At 36.4% G+C, this 24,846-nt stretch overlaps 1 pseudogene; it reads right to left on the bottom strand.

Annotated features, from left to right (window-relative positions):
• Nucleotides 1–24,846, bottom strand: part of LOC118857682 — a 44,958-nt pseudogene that overhangs the window by 4,514 nt on the left and 15,598 nt on the right.

The following is a 24,846-nucleotide window of genomic DNA, read 5'->3' as shown; positions in this document are numbered from 1 at the left end:
ACATATAGATATACATATAGATATATACATACATACATACACATTCACCATATATACATAAACATATGTATGCATATTCCCTTCAGCTACCCTAATACTGAGGTCTCATGAATCATACACATCATTTCTATGTAGGAAGGTCAACAAACAGTTCACCTTTAGTAAGTCCCTTGCATTTCTTTTTCTTTTCTTTTTCTTGATTACCTTTTCATTCTTCTCTTGATTCTTGTTTGAAAGTCAAATTTTCTATTCAGTTCTGGTATTTTCATTGAGAAAGCTTGAAAGTCCTCTATTTTATTGAAATCCATATTTTGCCTTGGAGCATGATACTCAGTTTTGCTGGTTAGGTGATTCTAGGTTTTAATCCTAGCTCCATTGACCTCAGAATATCGCATTCCAAGCCCTTGATCTTTAATGTAGAGGCTGCCAGATCTTGGGTTATTTTGATTGGGTTTCCACAATACTCAAATTGTTTCTATCTGGCTGCTTGCTGTATTTTCTCGTTGATCGGGAGCTCTGGAATTTGGCGACAATATTCCTGGGAGATTACTTTTTGGGATCTATTTGAGGAGGCGATCAATGGATTCTTTCAATTTCTATTTTGCCCTGTGGCTCTAGAATATCAGGGCAGTTCTCCTTGATAATTTCTTGAAAGATGATATCTAGGCTCTTTTTTTGATCATGGCTTTCAGGTAGTCCAATAATTTTTAAATTATCTCTCCTGGATCTATTTCCAGGTCAGTGGTTTTCCAATGAGATATTTCACACTGTATTCCATTTTTTCATTCCTTTGGTTCTGTTTATAATATCTGATTTCTCATAAAGTCACTAGCTTCCACTTGCTCCAATCTAATTTTAAAGTAGATTTTCTTCAGTGGTCTTTTGGACCTCCTTTTCCATTTGGCTAATTCTGCCTTTCAAGGCATTCTTCTCCTCATTGGCTTTTTGGAGCTCTTTTGCCATTTGAGTTAGTCTTTTTTAAAGTGTTGTTTCTTCAGTGCATTTTTCAGTATTTTTTTGGGGTCTCCTTTAGCAAGTCATCGACTTGTTTTTCATGGTTTTCTCACATCCTTCTCATTTCTCTTCCCAATTTTTCCTCTACTTCTCTAACTTGCTTTTCCAAATCCTTTTGAGCTCTTCCATGACCTGGGACCAGTTCATGTTTTTCTTGGAGGCTTGTTGTAGGCTCTTGCACTTTGTTGACTTCTTTAGGCTGTATGTTTTGGTTTCTTTGTCACCAAAGAAAGAATGCAAAGTCTGAGACTGAATCTGGGTGTGTTTTCGCTGCCTGGCCATATTCCCAACCAACTAACTTGACCCTTGAGTTTTTCAGTGGGGTATGACTGCTTGTAGACTACGAGTTCTATGTTGCACTTTGGGGGAGGTGCCGGCTCTGCCACACCAGCACTGCTCCTTCCCACAAGAACCCCCAACCCGACTGGGCTTAGATCTTCAGGGGCTGTGCACTCCTGCTCTGATCCCCACTTAATTCCTCCCACCAGGTGGGCCTGGGGCCGAAAGCAACAACAGCTGTAACTGCCCCACCTCGCTGCCCCTGGGGCTGGAAGCGAACCATGAACTCCTTCTACTCCACAGCTTTTCCACTAATCTTCTCCACAGTCTTTGGTGTTTGTGGGGAGAAGCCTGGTAACTACCGCAGCTCACTGATTCAGGGCGCTAGGGACCCTCCGCCTGGCTCCTGGTCTCTTTGGTCCACGCAGCTCAGGTTGGCTCTGCTTCACTCCGTTCCCAGCCAGCTCCGTGTGGGATAGACCTCACCCAGAGACCATCCAGGCTGTCCTGGGCTGGAGCCCTGCTTCCCTCTGCTGTTTCTGGGGTTCTGCCGTTCTAGAATTGGTTCAGAGCCATTTTTATAGGTTTTTGGAGGGACTCGGTATGGAGCTCACGCTAGTCCCTGCTTACCAGCCGCCATCTTGGCTCGAACTGCATCAGTTCATATAAGTCTTCCCATGCCACCCTCATTCTTCATATTCATTGTTTCTTACACAGCAGTACTATTCTATCACATTCATGATCACTATTTGTTTAGCCATTTTCTGCTTCTGTATACCTATTTTGTTTCTACTTTCTTATTACAAAAAGTGCTCTTATCAATATTTGGCTTATGTTGAGCCTTTCTTTTTATCTCTGACTTCTTGAAGTATGTATGCATGGCAACTGGACCTTGTATAGGGGAAAGAATGCTTAAGTTGGGAAGTTGGCACTAGCTTAGGAAGCTGAAGAAGTCATTCTGTCTAACTTCCCATTAGGCTACTACCAACTTCTCAACTTAAGGATTCTTTTCTATATACAACCAGAAGAACTCTTATTAACAAAAATAACCTACCACTGTCTGACATTGTATCATTTCTAAAAGTGTGCTTTTCCTAGAAAGATAGGTAGTCTATATAGAGGAAACCACCATGGACTTATCTCTGGGTGAATATGGCGACTCCAGTCAAATTCATTGTACTGACTCCTAGTGGAAATGATCATTCTGATAAAGTTCCATCAAGTTCTATTTTTATGCTACTATAAACCATAGTTCTTTGGTTTCTGGCCCAATTCCTTTTCCTTACTTGATACAATCTTCCATTTCTACATCTGTTAAATTTCCAGATTATTTCAAGGCATTCCCCATTATCCATGAGCCTGCTTGGTATTAAAATTGAAACTTGGGAATTCCTTGAATAGTGCAATGATTAATTAGCTTTTCCAGTCAAGCTAAGAAAGATGATCTTCTGTTACACTCAGCTGGCAACAATAAATATTTATTGAATTGAATTGTCAGAATATGAATTTCCACCTAGCTACAGTTTAATTATATCTAAGTGTATTAGCTACACCTAAAGGATGTTCGATATGTGTGTATATGTATATATGTAAATGTATGCATGTAGTGTGTGTGTGTGTGTGTGTGTGTGGTGTGTGTGTGTATATATATTATATATATATATATATATATATATGCTTGTGTATGTGTGTATGTATGTATGTATAAGCCCTTCTGATTCTGGTTAAGGTGTGTTACTCAAACATTCTTTAGATAGCATCAATTAGGTCTCATTTCAAAAAGATGTCTCCAACATACTTCAATATTTTTATGGGTTTACTTTCCCAAGGATCCTCATATCACCGATCTAGACCTGGAAGAGACCTATCATTTAAGCCTATCATTTTACAGATGAGGAACCTAAGTCCTAGAGCAGAAAATTGACTTTTCAGAGCTCATATGATCTAGAAATTTTGCCAATGTACCATGCTAGTTTTCCAGTTGAAAGTCATTCCAGTTGTTCACTGATTTGTTCCCACTGGGCACTCAGAACATCTATACAAATAACATAAGAGCACTAAGCACCACTGTTGCTTGCTACCTGAGTGACCTTGGGCAAGTCATTTCACTTTTCTCTAGCCCCTGTTCTTTAATCTATAAAATGAAGGAGTTGGATTAAAATGCTTCTGACGTCCTTAGTAGTTCTAAAACTATGACCATGGGCATCTGTCCTAAGAGCCCAACAATACCCACTGTGGGTGAATCAACACCCTGAGTACATTACCAAGAATACATACCCTAAGGACATTATATTAACTAGGTTATTAAATAATATTATTATCATTTTTCATTCTCTTCTAAATTGATATTACCACAATATTTAGAACACTTAGTATATAATATAAAGAAGATGCTTCTTTGTTGTCCTGCATTTTTCCTAGTTCTTTGTTAATCTTTTAAAAAAATATACTTTGAACCTATTTTGTATACTTATCCTTATACTTTATGTGGGTTTTTAGAAATAGAGTAATTCAGTAAGTTTAGGCAAACTAAATACATTTAAATGATAGATAACTGAAAACAGAAATTTAAATATAATAAAAATTCTAATATAAATTAGCTACCTCCATGCTGTCTTCAACAAAAATTTTATTCCATACTGTATTATGGTATGAAGATCTCCTTCATATGCTACTTTTTTTGTTTAACTTCTCTTTTATTATTGTAAACTTGACACACATTAACCAACACAAACCAATCTGTATACAAAGAATAGAAAAAAAGAAGCATGTATAAGAATCTTTTAGTCTCTTTTGCATAGCTTTTTTTAAAAAAGCAGATAGTAAATTTAACATTATAATTTCCACACACAACCTTCTGAACTTCCTTCTACTTGCTTCTATGTAATTAAATATTTTACTGACTTTTTCTCTTCTTTTGGTCATAACTGTCACTACCTACATATCCTCATATAAACTACTCTCTCCCCCCACCCGATTAGAAGCCTCCCTTGTCCAAATAAGTTTAACCATGGGATTATAGATCCAGAACTGGAAGGGCCTTTAGAAACCATATTTTTCAACCCTTTCATCTTTCAGATTTTCAGATTCAGATCATTTTTCGAAAGAAACTGAGGCCCAGAGAGAATAAGTAATTTTCCTGATGTACACAGATTGTGACAGAGTTGAGATTTGAGCCCACATCCTTCAAATCTTGTACACTTTTTGCTACACCAAATTGCTTTTTCTGTTTCATGAAAGAAAGTTAAACCCATAAATTGGCCATGTCTGAAAACATATGTTTTATTCTGTACTTCTAGTGATATTGGGATACTGAAGACCATACCAGTGGAGTGCAAATTCTATCCAGTCTAACCAAGCTTAAGAGGCTCCAACTATGGGTCTAACAATAGCCCCATATAGTTTGTTATCCGAGGACCAATTTAGCTAAATTGTGAGAGACTTATCTCTAGCTTGCCTGCAAATTGGTGAATTTTTCAGTCTCAACAACTCATGAAGATGGTCTGCTAAAACTTAAGTGTCATCTGAACTGGTGGAAGGAATCAACAAGATGGTAAAATCACAGATTTTTCAATTATTTAAATGCATTGGCATTATTTATATAGGTGAAAAATCCCTGTACTAGGCTATGCCCTCCATGAGGGCAAGACAGGGTCATTATTAATCTTTATGCATCATCCAACATGGAGAGCTGTGCTTTCTTTGCTCAGAGTAATTACTTGGCTAGTGTCTTCACTTCTGAAGTCACTACTCTGTGCTTATTTTGCATGTACTGATTTGTATATGTTGTCTGCCCCATTAGAATACATGCTTCCTGACAGCAGAAATTGTTTGGCAGAATTTATTTGAAAATCCATTTGGTTCTATTTCCCCCTCTAGGGATTCTTTTTTTGGTTTGTTTATTTCTTTTAAGAGAGGGTTATCAAATATTTTTTTCCTCTTCTGTAAAGTTGGGCAGCTTTAATTTTCATCCCATTTAAATGGTCATTTTAATTGGCATGTAATTGGACAAACAATCTCTAATAATTACTTTAGTTTCATCTACATTGGTTGTGCATTTACCCTTTTCATCTTTTTAAAAATCAACTTAACCGATGTTTTTCTGTTTATTTTTTCATAAAGTCAACTCCTAATTTTATTTATTAGTTCAATATATACATTTTTCAATTTTATTAGTCTTTTCTTGATTTTCAGGATTTCCATTCTGGTTTAATTGGAGACTTTAAATTTGTTCTTTTTCTAGTTTTTTTTTAGCTGCATACCCAAAATTCTGTTCTTTTATTGATAGATCCATTTAGAGATACACATTTTATCCATGTACTGCTTTGACTGACTACCTCAGATAAATTTTTGTATATTGCCTCTGTTGTCTAATGACATTATTAATTCTTTCTATGATTTGTTCTCTAAACCAATCATTCTTTAGAATTTGTTTCCACTTAATTTTCAACTTATTTTTCAAAAGCCCTCTATTGAATGTGATTTTATTGAATTATGGCTTAAAAGGGTTCATTTAACATTTATACTTTTCTGAATATTTTTGTGTGAAGCTTTTATGCTCAAAGACATGGTCAATTTTTGCAAATGTGTCATATAAAGCTGAGAAATAGATATACTCTTTTTTATTCCCATTCAATATTCTTTAGAGGTATACCATATCTAACTTTTCTAAAATACTGCTCCTCTCCTCAGGGTCTTTCTCATTTATTTGTGATTAGATTTTATGACTCCGAGAGAGGAAAGCAGAGGTCCCCCACTAGTGCTGTTTTACTTTCTATTATCTCCTGTAATTTATTTAACTGTTCCTTCAAGAATTTTGATGACATGTCATTTGGTGCATATGTTTATTATTGATATTAATTTAGTATCATTGCAACTTCTAGGAAAATGTATTTTCCCTGAATATATCTTTTAATTAGGTCTCCTTTTTCCTTTGCCTTTGTCTGAGATCATGATTGCTACCTTGCCTTTTTTACTTCAACTGAAGCAAAATAGATTCTTCTTCGCACCTTATTTCAACTCTGCATGTGTCTTTCTACTTCAAGTGTGTCTCTTACAAACAATGTATTATTAGATTTAATTTCTAATCCATTCTGCTATGCTTCTCTTTTATGGATGAGTTCATCTCATTTACTTTCATAGTTTAATTATTGCCCATGTATGTCCCTCCCTCTTATTCCCTTATATTTATCATTTTCTTTTTTTTCACCATCTCCAGCTAGATGGCTCAGTAGATAGAGCCCTGAGTTTGGGGTTCAAATCCAGCCTCAGACTCTTTTTAGCTGTGTGACTCTGGGCAACTCACTTAACCTCTGTTTGCTTTAATCTGCTCAGAAGCAAATGGCAAATCACTCTAGTATCTTTGCCAACAAAACCTCAGATGGGGTCGTGGACAGTCAGACATGGCAGACATAATTGAACAATCAACAACAACAACCTCCTCAAAGTCTATGTTGCTTCTCACCCGTGCTTCCCATAATCTACATTCCCCTTTATCACTTCCCATTTTCCTATTCCATTCTTCTACTACCTTGCTAATGGACAAGATTAATTTCTACACATGTGTGTGTGTGTATGTATGTATTCTTCCCTCTTTGAACCAATGCATATTACTGTGAGGTTCAAGCATTTCCTACTCCCTTCCCTTACCCAGCTCGTTGTAAAAACTCTTCCTTTAGGTGAGACAATTTCCCCCATTATTCCTCTCTCTTCCCTTTTATTTCAGTACATCCCTCTTTTTCAGGCTTCCATTTTTCTTTTGAGATCATCCCAACATGATAGACTAATACCCACGCCGTCTGACAAAGTAGATTCCTTTTAACTGTCCTAATGATGATAAAGTTCTTACGTGTTACATGTATCATATTCACATTTGGAAATGTAAACCATTTAAATGTAATAAATTCCTTATTACTTCTCACTCATGTTTAAGTTTTTATGCTTCTCTGGAGTGTGTTTGAATATCAAATTTTCTATTCAGCTCTGCTTTTCTTTAGGAATGCTTGGAATTCCTCTATTTCATTAAATATACATTTTCTCCTGTAGGATTATTCAGTTTTGCAGGGTAGATTATTCTTGGTTGTAATCCTACTTCCTTTGCCTTCTGAAAATCATATTTCAAACCCTTTCTTCCTTTAAATTGGTAGCTGTTAAATACCAGCTGATCCTGACTATGGCTCCATGATGTTTGAGTTGTTTCTTTCTGACTGCTTGCAACATTTCTCCTTGACCTGGAAGCTGTAGAATGTGGCTACAATAGTGCTTGGAGTTTTGATCAACCAGGAGCAGTACTCTGTTGCATTGCCTATACTTGGATCTGTGTTGTAGTCCTCAGTCTTAGTACCAGTGTGAAGATAAGCACTAATACGGTAAAGCTCGCTGCCACAGGGGAGCAGGACCTTGGTCACAGTTTTAGGGTGAAAAGAGTGCTTGTGGTCACTCACCAGTGCACAATACAGGGGAGCAGTAAACACATTTCTCCCTAGATCATACCACCTTGGAAGAGTGAAAAACTTAAGGTTACAAAAATTATCTCTGAAAATATCTGAGAAGAGAAACGAGAGTGATGTAACAAAATGATGAAAAATCAGTCAACAGCTTGGTAAAGGAGGCACAAAAATACTGAAGAAAATAACACCTTAAAAAACAGAATAGGCCAAATGGTAAATAAAGAGAAGAATGCCTTGAAAAAAGCAGAATTGGCTAAATGGAAAAAAAATACACAAAAATTCACTGAAGAAAAAAAAACTCCTTAAATACTATGTGCTATAAGAAATGAAGAGCAGACGGACTTCATTACAACTAGAATGACTCATATGAACTGATGCTGAGTGAGGGGAGCAGAGCCAGGAGATCATTATATACAATTACAGACACACGGTGTCTGTAAGACTAATTTTGATAGATTTGACTCCTCTCATCAATGTAAGATTCAAAGACAGCTCCAAAGACTCATGATGGAAAAAAGCTATGCACATCCAGAGACAAAATTATGGAGTGTGAATACAGATTGAGGCAAACTTTTTGGCCTCCTTTATTCCCCCTTCTTTTTTGGTTTCATTTCTCCTTTCTCCTGATTCATTCCATTGGTTACAATTCTTCCTTACAACTGGACTATTATGTAAATAAGTTCAGTGTAAAGGTATATGTAGAACCTACATTAGATTACATGCCCTCTTGTGGGGAGGGGGAAGGAGAGGGAGGGAGTGAAAATTTGGAACCCCAAAAACTTGTGGAACTGAGTGTTATAAACTAAAAATAAAAAATAAATTTATTATTAAGAAAAGAACTCCTAAAAAGTCAATTGCCCTAATAGAATAGGAGGTACAAAGGCTCTCTAAAAAATGATTCCTTAAAATTAGAATTGGGCAAGTGGAAGCTAATGACTTTATGAGACTTCAGGAAACAATCAGCCAAATAAAAGAATGAAAAAAGTAGAAGAAATGTGAAATATCTCATTGGAAAAACAACTGACTTGGAAAATAGATCCAGAAGAAATAATTTAAGAAATATTGGACTACCTAAAAGTCATGATCAAAAAGAAATTATCAAGGCAAACTGCCCTGATATTCTAGAACCCAGAGGGTAAAAGAGAAATGGAAAGAATCCACCAATCACCTCCTAAAAGAGATCTCAAAATGAACACTCCCAGGAATATTGTAGCCCAAATTACAGACCTCCCAGATCAAGGAGAAAATACTGCATTGCAGCCAAAAAGAAAACAATTCAACTATCGTGGAGCCACAGTCAGGATAACAGAAGATTTAGCACCTTTTACATGAAAGGATTGGGTATGGAATATCACATCCCACAGGGCAAAATAACTAGGACTACAACTAAGAATCACCTACTCAGCAAACTGAATCTAGTCCTTCAGGGGAAAAAATGGACATACAATGAAATAGAGGACTTTAAGCATTCCTGATGAAAAGACCAGAACTGAATAGATAATGTGACTTTCAATACAAGATGCAAAAGAAGCATAAAAAGGTAAACAGGAAAGATAAATTATAAGGGATTTGATAAGGTTAAGCTGTTTATATTCCTACATGGGAAGATGATAATTTTAAAACTCCTAAAAACTTTCTCAGCATTAGGGCAGTTAAAAGGAGTATATGCAGACAGAAAGCAGAGGTGTGAGTTGAATATGATGGTATGATTATGTAAAAAAATAAAATTAAGGGATGAGAAAAAGGAATGCACTAGCAGAAGTGAAAAGGGAGAGGTAGAATCTGAAAAATTTATCCTGACCCAAAGAGGTTTGAAAGAGATTTTACAGTGGAGGTGAAAATGGAGAAGTGGGGAGGGGAGCACATGTATGTTAAATCTCATTGGAATTGGCTCAAAGAGGGAATAATTTACACACTTAGTTGGTGTAGAAATCTATTTTACCATACAGGAAAGTACAAAGGGGATAAGAGAAGGGGGGTGAGCTAATAGAAGGGAGGGCAGTTTTGGAAAGGTAAATTCAGAAGCAAAATACTTTTGAGCACGGACAGGGTAAAAGGTGAGAGAGTAGGATGAATGAAGAAATAGGATTGAGGGAAATATATAGTTGGTAATCATTACTGTGAAAAAAATTACAGTGGGTTTCTCCATTTCTCAAACATAGAAACCTGAGTCAAATTTATAGAAATAAGAGCCATTCTTCAATTGATAAATGGTCAAAGATTATGAAGAGTTTTCAGACAAAATAATCAAAGCTACTGTATGGTTATATGAAAACATGCTCTAAATCACTATTAATGAGAGGAATGCAAATTAAAACAACTCTTGAGCTACTGCCTCACACATGGCGATGGCCCCTAACATGACAGAAAAGGAAAATTACAAATGTTTGCAGGATATACGAAAATCAAAATACTAATGCAGGCATCTATTGATTCAACCACTCTGGAGAGCAATTTAGAACTATGCCCAAAGGGCTACAAACCATGCAAATGCTTTGACCAGCAATCCACTACTAGGTCTGTATCCCAAGGAGATAAAATAAAAAAAGGAAAGAACCTATGTGTACAAAAGTATTTACAGCAGCTATTCAGTGGTGGCAAAACTTAGAAATTTAGGGGACCTACTTCAATTGGGGAATGGCTGAACAGGTTGTTGTATAAGATTGTGATGGAATACTATTGTGCTTTAAGAAATGATGAGCAGGATGATCTCAGAAAAACATGGAAAACTTACATGAACTGATGCAAAGTGAAAGGAGCAAAACCAGGAAAACATTAGGCACAGTAACAGCAATATTGTATGATGATCTACTATGAATAACTTAGCTATTCTCAGCAATACAATGATGCAAGACAGCTCTGTAGGATGGATGATGAAAGATACTGTCCATCTCCAGAGAAAGAAATGGTAAAGGTTGAATGCAGATCAAAGATACTCTTTACTTTCTTTATTTTTCTTTTGCTTTTTGTCTGTTTTTTTCTTTCACAGCATGACTTACATGGAAATATGTTTTACATGACCACACATGTATAACCTATGTTAAATTGCTTTCCTCTCAATGGAAGTGGGGAGAGGAGTGAGGGAGAGAATTTGGAATTCCAAATTTAAAAAAAAGAAGGTTAAAATTGTTTTTACATGTAATTAGGAAAAAGTCAATATTAAAAATTTCAAAAAAGAAATACAGTTTCTTCAATTGAACTGTGAGTAAAAACTGAGAAAACAGAAAATGGAAAGCACAGAATTGTTGCAATTTAGTGGAGGAAGCGGTCTTAGAGGTTAGCCTTAAGATCTCATGACGCCTTCACTCAGTTCCTAAATAAGCACTTATTATGTGACTGTTATATGCCAGATAGTATGCTAAGAGTGGGCCATACAAAGAGAGGTAAAACCTCAGTCTCTGCACTCAAGGAGTTCACATTCTGATGTAAATAATCTCTGAAGATGCCATTCTTTCATGTTTCTTTTTTCTTTGGGTCATTTGTAAACTGGGTTTGATCTCTTGGTTTTTTACTGATATTAACACCAATGTAGCTACACCCACTATGTAGCAGCATCCATGTTATTGGAGACTGATAAACAATATATATATATATATATACCTGGACAGAACACGTGACTCTTTTCCCCCTAATTTAATTGGCAACCCCTGACTATATTCTGTGTACTTTCCATGACACTATGCTGCTTCTTTTAAAAACAAAAATAAGAGTAGGATAACTTTATTGAAAAAAAATATCTAATAGGGATAAAGCCAAAGTTGAATTGTGTGAGAGTCTATCCTTATATGTTCTCTTCCCCAAATTTTAACATTCTCTCTCAATCTTGTTTGGTGTAATATTAAAACCCCTGCAAAGGGAGTTACTGCTACTGCTTCAGAAATATATTCATGGAGGAAAATTTTCTTCTACTGACAGAGTACCTCACATTCCAGAAGATGATTCTGTTGCAAAGGAAAAGCCAAAGCAGATTTGTCATCTTGAAGAATCTTCAGTGCATTTGCTGCTGGGGTGATTTATTCAGCCTTTTTGCAATTCAAACTGGAAGTAACCTAAGTAGAATATCCATCACTAAGCTGTTTGTGCTTAGTGCTGATGGGATGAGATTGCTTTGAATATGATTTCCAGTTCCCTGCCAGGACCAGGTGTTGGTATGTGCTTGAATGGAAGCTCAAGATTAAAGAACATGTGGACACAAATGGGTCCCAGGACTTCAAAGTGCATCCATGCCTTGAATTCCTGATAGCAAAACTTAGTTGTGGTCGGCCTACCATTTGAAATTTGTTGTGTGATTCCCATCACAGAAAGTTCTAAGGCAGATATTTTGGAGACTTTATGGGCCAGGATTACATTTTTCACTTGGAATCTGTGGGTCCCACTATGATTCCCTGGTTCAGATAGCAGAAAGTCATTTTTAGTAAGCATATTCATGTGTGGACGGCTGAAAAGGGCAAGAAAGAACTATGCAGATTCAGTTACGCAGCATGCCTCCTCTATCTTCTCCCTCTTGGACAAGCAGATTTCCCCCAAATTTGTAAATCATTTTCACTTTCTCTCATGGTTAAATCCAGATACTTTCTTAAATCCATGCTCCCTTCATATTTATAGGAGATAGGAAAAGGCTTACCTTCTGCATTAATAACAGCTAGCTTTAATATAGTACTTTAATGCTTGCAAAACATTTTCAAAAATTTAATTTCAGCTAATGTTCATGGCAACTCTTAGAGCCAGGTGCTTTATTATCCCCATTTTACAGATGAGAAATCTGAAGCTGAAAGTAGTTTGCCCAGGATCATTCAGTAGTAATTATTTGAAACCAGATATGAACACAGGTCTTCCTGTCTCCAAATACAGGGCTAGGGATGGACATGGGTGAATCTTTGATTTTCTGGTAACATCAATAGAGGGAAAGAATTTCCTTACAGAGGGAAAGAGGTGGAAATCATTGTGGGTCTTAGAATGATTCCAAGATGCTTTGGAAGAGTAAAGTCATTTTCAGAAATACATGCTAATTCAGTAAGTAATGATTAATGAATTGATTTCTATTTGTACCAATTGAAAAGATATCATCATTTGAAGGGGGTTGATGTGATATGCTCAGGGCTTATTTTTTTTTGTTAATGTAAAGTACAACTGGAGTCGGCTACAATGGCTTTTATAAAATAGCAGTTGGAAACAGGATTCATGTGAGACGTGTCTAGTAAAAATAGCTCTCACTCTTGAGTCTGTAGTAAGCAGCCATAGCCATAGGCTATGTCTGGAGTATATATTGCCAAACTTTTTTTGGATAAGTACAGAATTTACTTGGATGACTATAATTCTCAGTTTTCTTTATAACTATTGAAAATCGACTTATTTCAAGTCTAGTGCAAACTGTGATAGTTTTTAATTAAAATCAAACAAGCGCAATTACATTAAGTAATTTATACACTGTAAAGCACTATGGACATATGAAATTTTCATTTTCTAGTATTGAAATAATATACTTCTAGATATGGTGGTCATCTAGTTCAACCTATACCAGAATAGGAATTCCATTTCCAATTCTATTGGAATCCATTCCAATATATCTAAAAAGCATTAAATCCAGCCTCCATTGGGTAACCTCTAGATATAGGAAACCCACTCCCTCCTGAGGCAGCCAATTCCACTTTTGACATATCCTTTTCTTCATTGGAGGTCACTGGGGTTATGATAATGACTCTATTACTTGATGGGGTATAGAGTGATGTGCATATGGTAATACATATATATTGAATCCACCAAGTGGATTGTACTTCCTGAAAGGACTTTAAAATTCTTGGAGAGATTTTACATACATTACCTCCTTTGAACCTTATAATAACCTTGTGACTGATCTACTACAGATATTATTCTCTCTCTGTTATAAATGGGGAAAATGAGGGTCATTGAAGCAATCTGCCTAGGTTCACACAGCCACTAAATATCAGAAGAAAGATTGGAATGAAGGTCTTTCTGACACCAAGCATAGCACCCTATCCACTATGTATTATTTGAGAAAACAGATTTAAGCATTGTCGTTGAAACTCAAATCTCAAATAACATTCACCTACTATGTGCTAAGCACATAGGATACAAAGTACCTCCTCTCAAGGAGCTCACAGCCAGATGGAAGAGACACAATGCAAACAACCACATACAAAAAACTTATATACAGGATAAAATGGCAGTAATCAGCAAAGGGAAGGCACTACAATTATGGAGAGTTGGAATAGGCTTTCTCTAGATGGTAAGATTTTAGCTGGGACTTGAAGAAAGCCAGGGACCAATGAGGCAGAGATGAGAAGAAAGAGAATTTCTGACATTAGAGACGGCTAAAGAAAATGTCCACAGCCTGGAGATGGAGTGTTTTGTTCATAGAACAGCAATGAGATGCTTGTGTCACTGGCATAAGGTAGAAGTCATTCAAGGTTTTTAGTGATAAAAATTGGTCACCATTGCCTATCATGGAAGAGGTTGTATTCTCAGAAGGTTTGTGTGCCCTGACAACCTTGCATATCACATTGGTGCTATCACAAATCCATCAGCGTGTTGATGTATCTCTAATATGGTTTTAAAAAGACAAGTTTGGTTTGCTTTAATGTGGCTTAATAGCTTTAATTCATTTCAAGCTTTAGTGTTTCTGACACTATTATTATAGAACCTTTCTATTCTTTTATATTGATTTATATGGATACCTATCTTTTGCTTTCATCTTATATTTTTAAAGGTAATGTTACTTAATGATACTTAAACATGTCTCCTTTTCTTTTTCAAGACTCAAGTTCATACAGATAATAAGGATCAGAGGTAGGATTTGAAATGAGGTCCCCTAACGACATACTCAGCTTATTGGAATGGGTAGAGTATTCAAGCTGAAGTCAGGGAAACAAATTTGAAACATACTTCAAACTCTTACTAGATATATGACCCTGGGCAATTGATTTAACCTCTCTGAAGATGTTTCCTTATATGTGAAATGGGATAATAACCACAGGTACCTCCAAGAATTGTTATGAGGGTTAAATAAGGTACTATGAGTAAAGTGCTATGCCAAACTATATCAGTGGGACTATATCAATGATAGCAATGACAATAATAACTAACAACTATAAAATAATGCCTCAAATCAAATTTTGGAGCAGTAGAGCCAACAAAAAGTCAGGGTAAGACATTTTTCCAACCTAAGGCAACTTAGCAGGTTTACAAGAGAAGTCTGCGACACCAGAGTGGGAACTGGCTCAGAAGAAATACAATGGCAGCACCAGCCACAGGCCTGAGAGGCAGCTTTGACATCAGCAGCAGCAGGTTTGGGAGATTTCAGCCCAGAGACATATTCTGGGTTGCCACTCCAGGATGAAAAGAGAGCTTCTTGTCAGTCACAAAGGAGCAGGGGCCCTGTTCAAAGTTTTAGGTCAAGAAGAGCACTAGCCCTTGTAGCAGTGACTGTACCTCTTCCAGGATCACACTATCCCGGAAGCACCAATATCATGCAGATCTACAGAACTAGCTCTGAAAACAGCACGATGAAACAGCCTGAAGTCTAGGAGAGTGCCAACCCAAACTTAAGTGAGCAGGGGACAACTCAACCATTAAGTTCAAAGCTAAGAAATAAATTGGGAAAATAGCAAATGACAACAACAAAAATGAACTTGACCATAAAAAGCTACTACAGAGGTAGGGAAGACCAGGACACAGATTCAGAAAAAGATAACAATGTGAACACAGCTACAAGTAAAGCCTCAAAGAAAAAAAATGCTAATTGTACTAAATCCAACAAGAATTCCTGGAAAAGTTAAAGAAAAATACATATTAGAGGAAAATGGGAAAAGAAATGAGAGTTATATAAGAAAATTATGAAAAGAAATTTAATGACTTGGTTAAAAGCATAAAAAATACTGAAGAAAATAACACCTAAAATTGAATTAGCAAAATTATAAAAGAGACAAAAGTTCACTGAAGAAAAGAACTCTTTAAAAAGTAGAAATTAATAAATGGAAAAAAGAGGTACAAAAGCTCACTGAGGAGTGAGTCTGTATTCAGTGAATATCAGTTCTTTTTCTGGAGGTGGACAGCATTTTTCATCATGAGTCTTTTGGGACTATCTCGGATCATTGCATTATTGAGAATAGCTAAGTCATTCACAATTATTCATAGTACAATATTGCTTTTACTTTGTACAATGTTCTCATTATGCTCACTTGACTTTGCATCAGTTCATTTAAAGCTTTCCAGGTTTTTTTTTTTTCTGAAATCAGCCTACTCATCATTTCTTATAGCATAGTAATATCCCATCACAATCATATATCACAACTTATTTAGACATTCCCCAATTGATGGGTGTCCCCTCAATTCCCAATTCTTTGATATTACAGAAAGAACTACTAAAAAACATGTTTGTATAAATAGGCCACCTACCTTTTAATTTCTTTGGGATACAGACCTAGTAGTGGTATTGCTGGATCAAAAGGTGTGCAGAGTTTTATAGCCCTTTGGGCATAATTCCAAATTGCTCTCCAGAATGATTGAATCAGTTCACTACTCCACAAACAACTCATTAGTGTTCCAATTTTGTCACATCCCCTCCAACATTCATCATTTTCTTTTTTTGTCATATTAGCAAATCTGATAGGTATAAGGTGTTACCTCAGAGTTCTTTTAATTTGCATTTCTTTAATCAAAAGTGATTTAGAGCATTTTTCATATGAGTAGAGCTAGCTTTGATTTCTTTATCTGAAAACTAGCTGTTTGTAATCTTTGACCATTTGTCAATTGGAGAATGACTTGTAGTTTTATAAGTTTGACTCAGTACTCTATATTTTGGAGAATTAAGACTTGAATGTTATTTTCTACAGTATTTTGTGCCTCTTTTATCAAGCTGTTAATTTTCTTTTCATAATTTTCTTGACTCACTTGTATCTCTTTTACCAATTTTTCCTCTATAATTCTTATTTGTTTATTTAGTTCTTCTAGGAATTCTTGTTGGATTTCGATCCAATTAACATTTTTCCTTGAGGCTTTTTTGTAGCTATTTTCACATTGTTCTTTTCTCCTTATTTTGTCTTGCTCTTCCACACCAACATAGTTTTTTTTTTTAATGATCAAATTCTTTTTTTTTGTTTGCTCCTTCTTCCAGCCTATTTCTTGACAATGAATTTTGTGTTAAAGTTGGTATCTGCTCACCTGGGGTTGGGGAGGCACTGTCACAAGATTTAGGATTTTTTGTGCTGCTGTTTTCAGAGCTAGTACCATTCCATAATTGATACATGGTCAAAGGACAGGAACAAGTAGTTTCAGAGTAAGAAACACAAGCTATCAAGTGACATGTGAAATGTTTTAAATCACTAATAATTAGAGAAATGCAAATAAAAATGACCCTGAGATTCCATCTCATACAGTTGGTACTAGCAAAGCTGACAAGAAAAGAAAAATGATGAATACTGGAGGACATTGGGAAAATGGGTACATTAACCCTCTATTGATGGAGCTGTGAATTGGTCCAAACATCCTGGAAAGAAATTTGGAATTATGCCCAAAATTTATGAAATTGTTCATACCCTTTGACTCAGCAATACTGCTACTTGATCTATATTCCCAAAACATGAAAAAAGTAAAAGGATCAACATGTAAAAATATTGATAGTATCTTATTTGTGGTGGCAAAAAATCCTGGAAACTGAGGAGCTGCCTGTCAATTGGGGACTGACTAAACAGGTTATGGTGTATGAATGTAATGGTATGCTATTGTGCTGTAAGAAATGATGCAGGAGAGTGTTTCAGAGAAACCTGGTAAGACTTGTATGAATTGATGCAAAGTGAAATGAGCAGAACCAGAAAGACAATTTACACAAAAACTATGTGGAAAGACAATGTAATGACCAATCACAGTTCCAGAGGATTTGTGGTGAAAGTTACTCACTTCCTGACAGAGAGGTGGTAGACCAGAATGCAGATGGAGACACGTATATGCGTGGATATATTTGCAAATATGTATGTATACTGTATATATGTATGTGTAAATATATATAATATATATATATATATATATATATATGTATGTGTGCACACATGCATATTTGGATGTATAGATTGTATATTGTATATGCATATATGTATATTGTATAGTGTGTGTATATATACACACACCTATGAACATATAGATGTATACATGCATATATACACAAAGTCTGATATCTTTATACACATATACACGTATTAATATATGTACATACATATATGTATATATACATATATACACATGTGTATGTATTTAGATACTTATATAATTATATGTACATAATTATATACTTGTTTAGAAGATGAAAGTAATGGCAAGTAGCTGGTTCTATGATAGCACACACATATACACACACACAAACTCACACATCGTCTCCTAGCTTCCCATAATTGGGTTTCTACTATCCATACCAGTTGTTTTGTAGCAGAATGTTTGACCTTCCCCGCCAGTTCTCCCAGGGCCTAGAAGTGCTCACCCCATTCTATTAGGCTGCACACCTGGAGAATGTTATTTAAGGTGTACATTTTTTTAGTACTTGGTCAAATAATACATAGTTTAATTAACCATATAAAGAAAATAAAATTAATTTTAAATTAACAACTAAACTTTACTTTTAAAAATGCAAGTGTTACAAAAGTTTCCTTTATTTAAACCTTTTACTTACCCCTTTGAATGACCTTTTCAGCCTTGTCTTCTTGGCTAAAAAAGGAATCTCTCCAACTGGAATTTGCTTCATTGGTCAGGCATTTGCCATGGAAGGCTGCTGGTGATGTATTAGGACTGGTAACTAGAGCCACATCCTTTTAAAATCTAAATTTTTAATTCTTTTTTCCTTTTTTGCCCAGACCTACCAGATCCCCAGTGTCACATGTTATGGGTTGAGTCATGGAAAATAAAATGCACAGAGGCATTGAAGTGGGGGAAACAAGCCAAGTTGACTTCTTTCTGATCTAGCTGTACCTGGCAGGAATTCTCTGGCAGGAGTGGTGGAATCAGGTTGAGAAGGAAGAGGGCAGACATGTATCTTGACCCCAATAGGAAATAGACTGAAATCAGACAAGTGCCAGCCATTGGTACATGTAAAGAAGTGCTGGTAGAGTCTAAGAATATCAAAGAGGAGCCTAGGTATACAGATGACTGAGTCACTAGACACTTTTGTATTCTTTCATATCCATACACACATATGTGTGTATATACACATACACACATATGTGTGTATATACACATACACACATACACATATATGTATGTGCACATATATACACATACATACATGTATTATTTATACATACTTGTTACATAGCTCCCTATTAGATTGTGAACTTCTTGAGGGGAAGGGCTATTTTTTTTTTACCTTTTTTAGTACACCTAGAGCTTAGCACAGTGTTTCTGGGAAAATAGTGAGCAAATAATGATTTCCTAGAACCAGAGCATCTTAGAAGTGTTAGAAGGGAAGGGATTACGTAAGGAAGAAAGTGCAATGATGGTGGTAACTGAGTTCAGAATTGAATTCAGTTCTTCCTGACTCCATGTTTAGTGCTCCTTTCACTATGATGCCTATGATTAAAGTGATGAAGGTGTATATTCTAAGTATGCAGGCCAGATAGCAAAAAGGCACAGGGATGGGATTTGGACAATGATTTGTGAAGAACAAAGAGAAGGTCAATTTAACTGGATCACAGAATAGTAGAGGGATAGTAATGTATTGTGAGACTGGATAGTTGGGGCCAGTTTGTGAAGACCTTAAAAACATGACAGAATATGTTTTGATTCAAAGGTAATAGAGAGCCATTATACTTTATTGATTAGGGAAATTACATGCTTAGATTCATGCTTAAAGAAAATCACTGTGGCAACTGTATGAAGTTTAGATTGGCATTAGAAAAGATAAAACAGGGAGACCAAATAAAGCTGTTACACTAATTTAAGCGAGAGGCGATGAGGGCCCTCAACTGAGCCATGAGGATAGAGTATGGGGGGCAGATTCATGAGAAGTTAAGGCAGAAATGGCAAGATGTGGCAACTGGATATGTAGATTGAGAGGCAGTGAGGAGTTGAGGATAATGTCAAGGATAGGATCATGGAAGATTGGAATGATGGTGGTGCCTTTGATAGAAAAAGGAAAGTTTCCTTTTTATAGTGTAATATTACTCAAATTCTTTTTTCTGTATTTTTAAGTTTTATTTTAAAAAGTGATCCATGAAATTGAGGGTTTGACCAACAATTGGGGAATGGTGAGCAAGTTGTGGTATATGAATGTAATGAAATACTATTGTGTTGTAAGAAATGATGAACAGGAAGAATTCAGAAAAACTTGGAAAGACTTACATGAACTGACGCTGAGTGAGGTGAGTAGAACCAGGACAACATTGTACACAGTAACAGCAACATTGTGTGATGATCAACTTTGGTAAACTTAGTTCTCAGCAAAGCAATAACCCAAGACAATTCCAAAAGACTCATGATAGAAAATAGTATCCATATCCAGAGAAGGAACTATAGAGTCTGAATGCAGATACTGTTTTCTCTCTTTTTTTTCTTTCTCATGCTTTTTATTTTTGTTCTGATTCTTCTTTTACAACATGACTAATGTGGAAATATGTTTAATATGATTGTACATGTATAGCCTATATCATATTGCTTGCCATCTTGGGGGAGGAGAGGAGAAGGGAGAAAAAGAGAAAAAAAATTTGAACTAAAAATCTTATAAGAATGAATATTGAAAACTATCTTTACATGTAATCAGAAAAAAATAAAATATTGAGTGGGAAAAAAGCAGTCCATTTGTTGGTGACGAGGCTTTGGAATAATGGTGGTAGGTAATCCTGTGACATAAAGTTAGGATTCTGTCTGAGTTAGTACTTAAAATCTTTTTATTCTTTTTCAAAAGCTAAGCTTTATTAAATGCTCTAGGAACTAGATGTGATATCGTGGGAGCAGGGACTAACGACAGTCTTAGGTTATCTTTTATAAGTGAAACTGAATGAGGAAGAACTAAAGCATTTGGTCCACTTGAAGTACTAGGACTGATCAGTGACTTTGGAATGCTTTGTCATTGGGAAAACTGTTTTCATTTGAAAGGGAACCTAGAGAGAATAAATCCCATTGATGTCATTATCCTATTTCTATGTTGCCTAATTGCTAAGAATGGCTGATGCTTGATACCATAATAACACCTTTTAGTCTCATAGCACTTTCTCCTTTTTCAAAGCACTTTTCACATGTATTGGGTTATTGGAGCCTCACAATGTGAAGTAGGAAGGGCACTAGATATTGTATTCCACAGGGACTTGGGCTAAAATTACTTTGCTTTCTGAATCACTTGATAGTGTAACCTTAAAATACCTCCATAGGGAGGCAGCATGTCAGTTGGTCAATCAATAAGCCTTTAAGTGGCTATTATGTGCCGGACTGTGCTGACTTCTGTAGATAGGATATGAAAAAAGAAATACAGTCCTTTCCCTCAAAATGCTTACAATTTCATGAGGGAAGACAACATGTACAAGCAAGCTAAAAGGCTAAAGAAGGAGAAGGCACCTGAGTTGGCGCATGATGGAGAAGACGAAAAGAGTGCAGCTGGGGACTGAGAAATGAAGAAATGGCTGGCCTGGAAGCCCTCCTCAAATGGAGGTTATAGGAGCAGCTCCCACCTCCAACAATGGGGAGCTTCACTAGGTACAGGAGGCCCTTCAAACGATTTCCGTAGAAAGACAGCGAGGTGTTGTGGGGTAGAAGCCCAGTATTGTTGTGAGGAAGACCTGTGTAACACACGTGATGTGACCCCAGGAAAGTCACTTAACTCTCACTGCCCCAGACAACTCTCTAAGATTACAAGATTACAAGTTCCCAAGAAGATACTGATCCACATTGATAAAGGGAGTTTCCTCTCTGGTGGCTCCCTATACCAGGGAAATCACAGGTCAGCTTAAAAGAAATAAAATAGCTGTCCAGATAAAAGTAGGTCAAAGATTTGAAAAACCGCTTTATGAAGAAGACAACGAATTTTAATGTATTTTTTATTCATATGACCTCATATGAATCTCATCTCCACTCTGTATTGCTGATCATGCCAGGGCTCAATAGGCTAAGTGATGTATAACCTAAGGATTTCTGTACACATGTCCAAATAAGAAGAATTAGCATTCTTACTCAGAAATACATGGGTTCAAATCCTGGAATTGACATTTATTTTTACCCAGGTAAATTTGGATGAGGCACTTAACCTTGGTGGTTCTGTTTCTTCATTTGCAAAGAGAAAGGTTGGATTGGAGAACATCTAAGGTGCCTTTCATGTAAACAAACATTTACCAAGTACCTGCTGTATAGCAGGTATTAAGTGCTGGGGATGAAAATAATGGTAAAGACAAACCCTGCTCTCAAAAAGCTTATAATCTTATGGGGGAGACCACATGCAAAAATTCTATGTGCAAACAAGATAGATACAGTAAAATTGGAGACAATCTCAGTGGAGATATTTAAGGGGAATTGGGGAAGGCTTCTCATGCAAGGTGGCATTTTAGCTGAGACTTGAAGGAAGCCAAGAAGTCAAGAGATAGACTTGGGCGGGGGGGGGGGCAGATTTCCAGGCTGGGAGAACAGCCAATGAAATTTCTCAGGGTTCAGAGTCAGCAGATGGAGTGATATGTGTGTGAGGAACAGCAAGGAAGCCCATGTCACCAGATCAGAGAGTATGCATAGGGGAGAAAGACATAGGAAGACTACAAAGGTAGGAAGACACCAAGTTGTGAAAGGTTTTAAAGGCCAAAGAAAGGGTACTGCATTTGACCCTATAATTAATGGAAAGCCATTAACATTTTTTTTGTAAGGGCTAGAGGTGTTGTCATGATCCGACTTTCACTTTACGATCATTTTGGAAGCTGAATAGAAGATAGACTAGGTTGGGAAAAGATTTGAAGTTGGGAAACCAACCAGGAGGCTTCTATAGTTCAGGCATGAGATGATGAACACTTGCTTAGATAAGAGAGGTAGTAATGAAAAAGATAAGAAAGGCATGTATATGAGAGATGTTATAAAGTTAGAATCAATAGGACTTGATAACTTATTGGACTTGAGGGGTGAAGTGAGAAACAATGAAGAGTTGAGGTAACACCTTGGTCGTAAGCCTGGGGGATGGGGAGGACAGTGGTGCCTTGGATAGCAATGAGGAAGCTAGGAAGAAGGAAGCAGTTGTGTTTGGGGTGTGGAGGTGGATTTAAATCTCTTATCCCATGACTTCATTCTAAAATACCATCTCTTAGATTCTTTTTCACTACCTTTATTTTTCTGTTTTGAATCACAGTGTTAAATATCATTTGTCCATGTCTTTTATTTTATTTTTTCTAATTATTATCTTGATTATTGAAATCTTTATTTCAAGCTGAAGCAATGGTTTATGTCTGTTGCCCAGATCTGTGACTTGATCCTATGAATATCAAAGACATTTTCAACATCAAACATTTCTGTTCTTTGCAAAGGGACTGGCTCAAACACATAGCCATTGTCCTGGCCTGTGAAAAGTAAGAAACCACAGCTAATTTCTTTTTTCTCCTTTATTTATTCATTTTTAAAAGGATTTCACCATAACCACAAAAGAGGTTAAACTGAGTTATTAAGGGCCATAGTTCTAAGATACTATTTCTCACTATTAGGAGATTTTAAAGAGTCTTTAGCTGATTAAGATTAGCAGCCAAATACATAGTTCCGTTATTGAAAAAAATATGACCCAAGACCCAGCTGTCACTAGAATTGGGTTGGTACAAACAGGAATTATCCATTTAGCAGCAGGAATCTGTCAGGACAAGGATAACGTGTCTAGGGAATCCTTAAAGTTAAACACAATGCCTGGAAACAAATATTATTACAGGCTAAATCTATCTCCATGGGAAATTCAAGCCTGATTATTCACAATGAAAACCAACAATAGTGTTTTAAATCTTGAATCTTGCTTTTTGGTTGTTCTGTTAAGTCAGTGTTTGATGAAAGTCTAGAATCATCAGAAAACACGCAGTTCTTTAATGAATTACTCAGAGACAAAGTATATTATGTTGTGCCCCTCAATTAATAAATGACAGACTAAATAAGTTAAGCCTACAAAGATTGTCTTTTCTTCCTTCCTTCTTTCCTTCCTTCCTTCCTTCCTTCCTTCCTTCCTTTCTTTCTTTCTTTCTTTCTTTCTTTCTTTCTTTCTTTCTTTCTTTCTTTCTTTCTTTCTTTCTTTCTTTCTTTCTTTCTTTCTTTCTTTTTCTTTCTTTCTTTTTCTTTCTTTCTTTCTTTCTGTTTTTCTCTTACTAAGATTTCATTGGGGCTCCTTGTGAGAAAATCTATTTACCAAAGCAGATAAACATCTGATTTGTAGATCACACTTGTAAAGCTTTACTTGGGACACCGAAAAGTTAAAAGATTTGCCCAGTAGTCATCAGAATCAGGAATGAACTAAGGCCAAGTTGGCTCTCTTAGTGACACTGTTCATTGTTTATTCAAATGAATAGCTATTTGAGTATACCATATACACATATACATATTGCTTTTAAGTATATATGTGTGTGTATGCAATTTAAATAAATACACACAAAATAAATGCAGGATAATGGGGGCACTAAAAGCAAATTGAAGACATGTATGAACACCATTTTCATAATCACAGTACAAATTTAATAATAACTTTATTTTTATCCCCCAAATCCTGCCTCAGATGATGGCATCACCTCTTACCTTACTAAGAAAATTTTTAAAATCTCTTTCAAGGGGGCGGAGCCAAGATGGCGGCTGGAAAGCAGGGACCAGCCTGAGCTCCCTGCCGAGCCCCTCCAAAAACCTATAAAAAATGGCTCTGAACCAATTCTAGAACGGCAGAACCCACAGAACAGCAGAGGGAAGCAGGGCTCCAGCCCAGGACAGCCTGGAGGGTCTCTGGGTGAGGTCTATCCCGCACAAAGCTGGGAGCTGGGAACAGAGTGGAGCAGAGCCCAGCCTGAGCGGCGTGGACCAACAAGACCAGCAACCAGGCAGAGCATGCCCTAGCGCCCTGATTCAGTGAGCTGTGGCAGTTACGAGACTTCTCAACCAACAAACACCAAAGACTGCTGAGAAG

The sequence above is a fragment of the Trichosurus vulpecula genome, chromosome 7, assembly GCF_011100635.1.
Source record: "Trichosurus vulpecula isolate mTriVul1 chromosome 7, mTriVul1.pri, whole genome shotgun sequence".
In the NCBI taxonomy this organism is placed as follows: domain Eukaryota; kingdom Metazoa; phylum Chordata; class Mammalia; order Diprotodontia; family Phalangeridae; genus Trichosurus; species Trichosurus vulpecula.
This window is presented reverse-complemented; position numbering and strand designations above follow the sequence as displayed.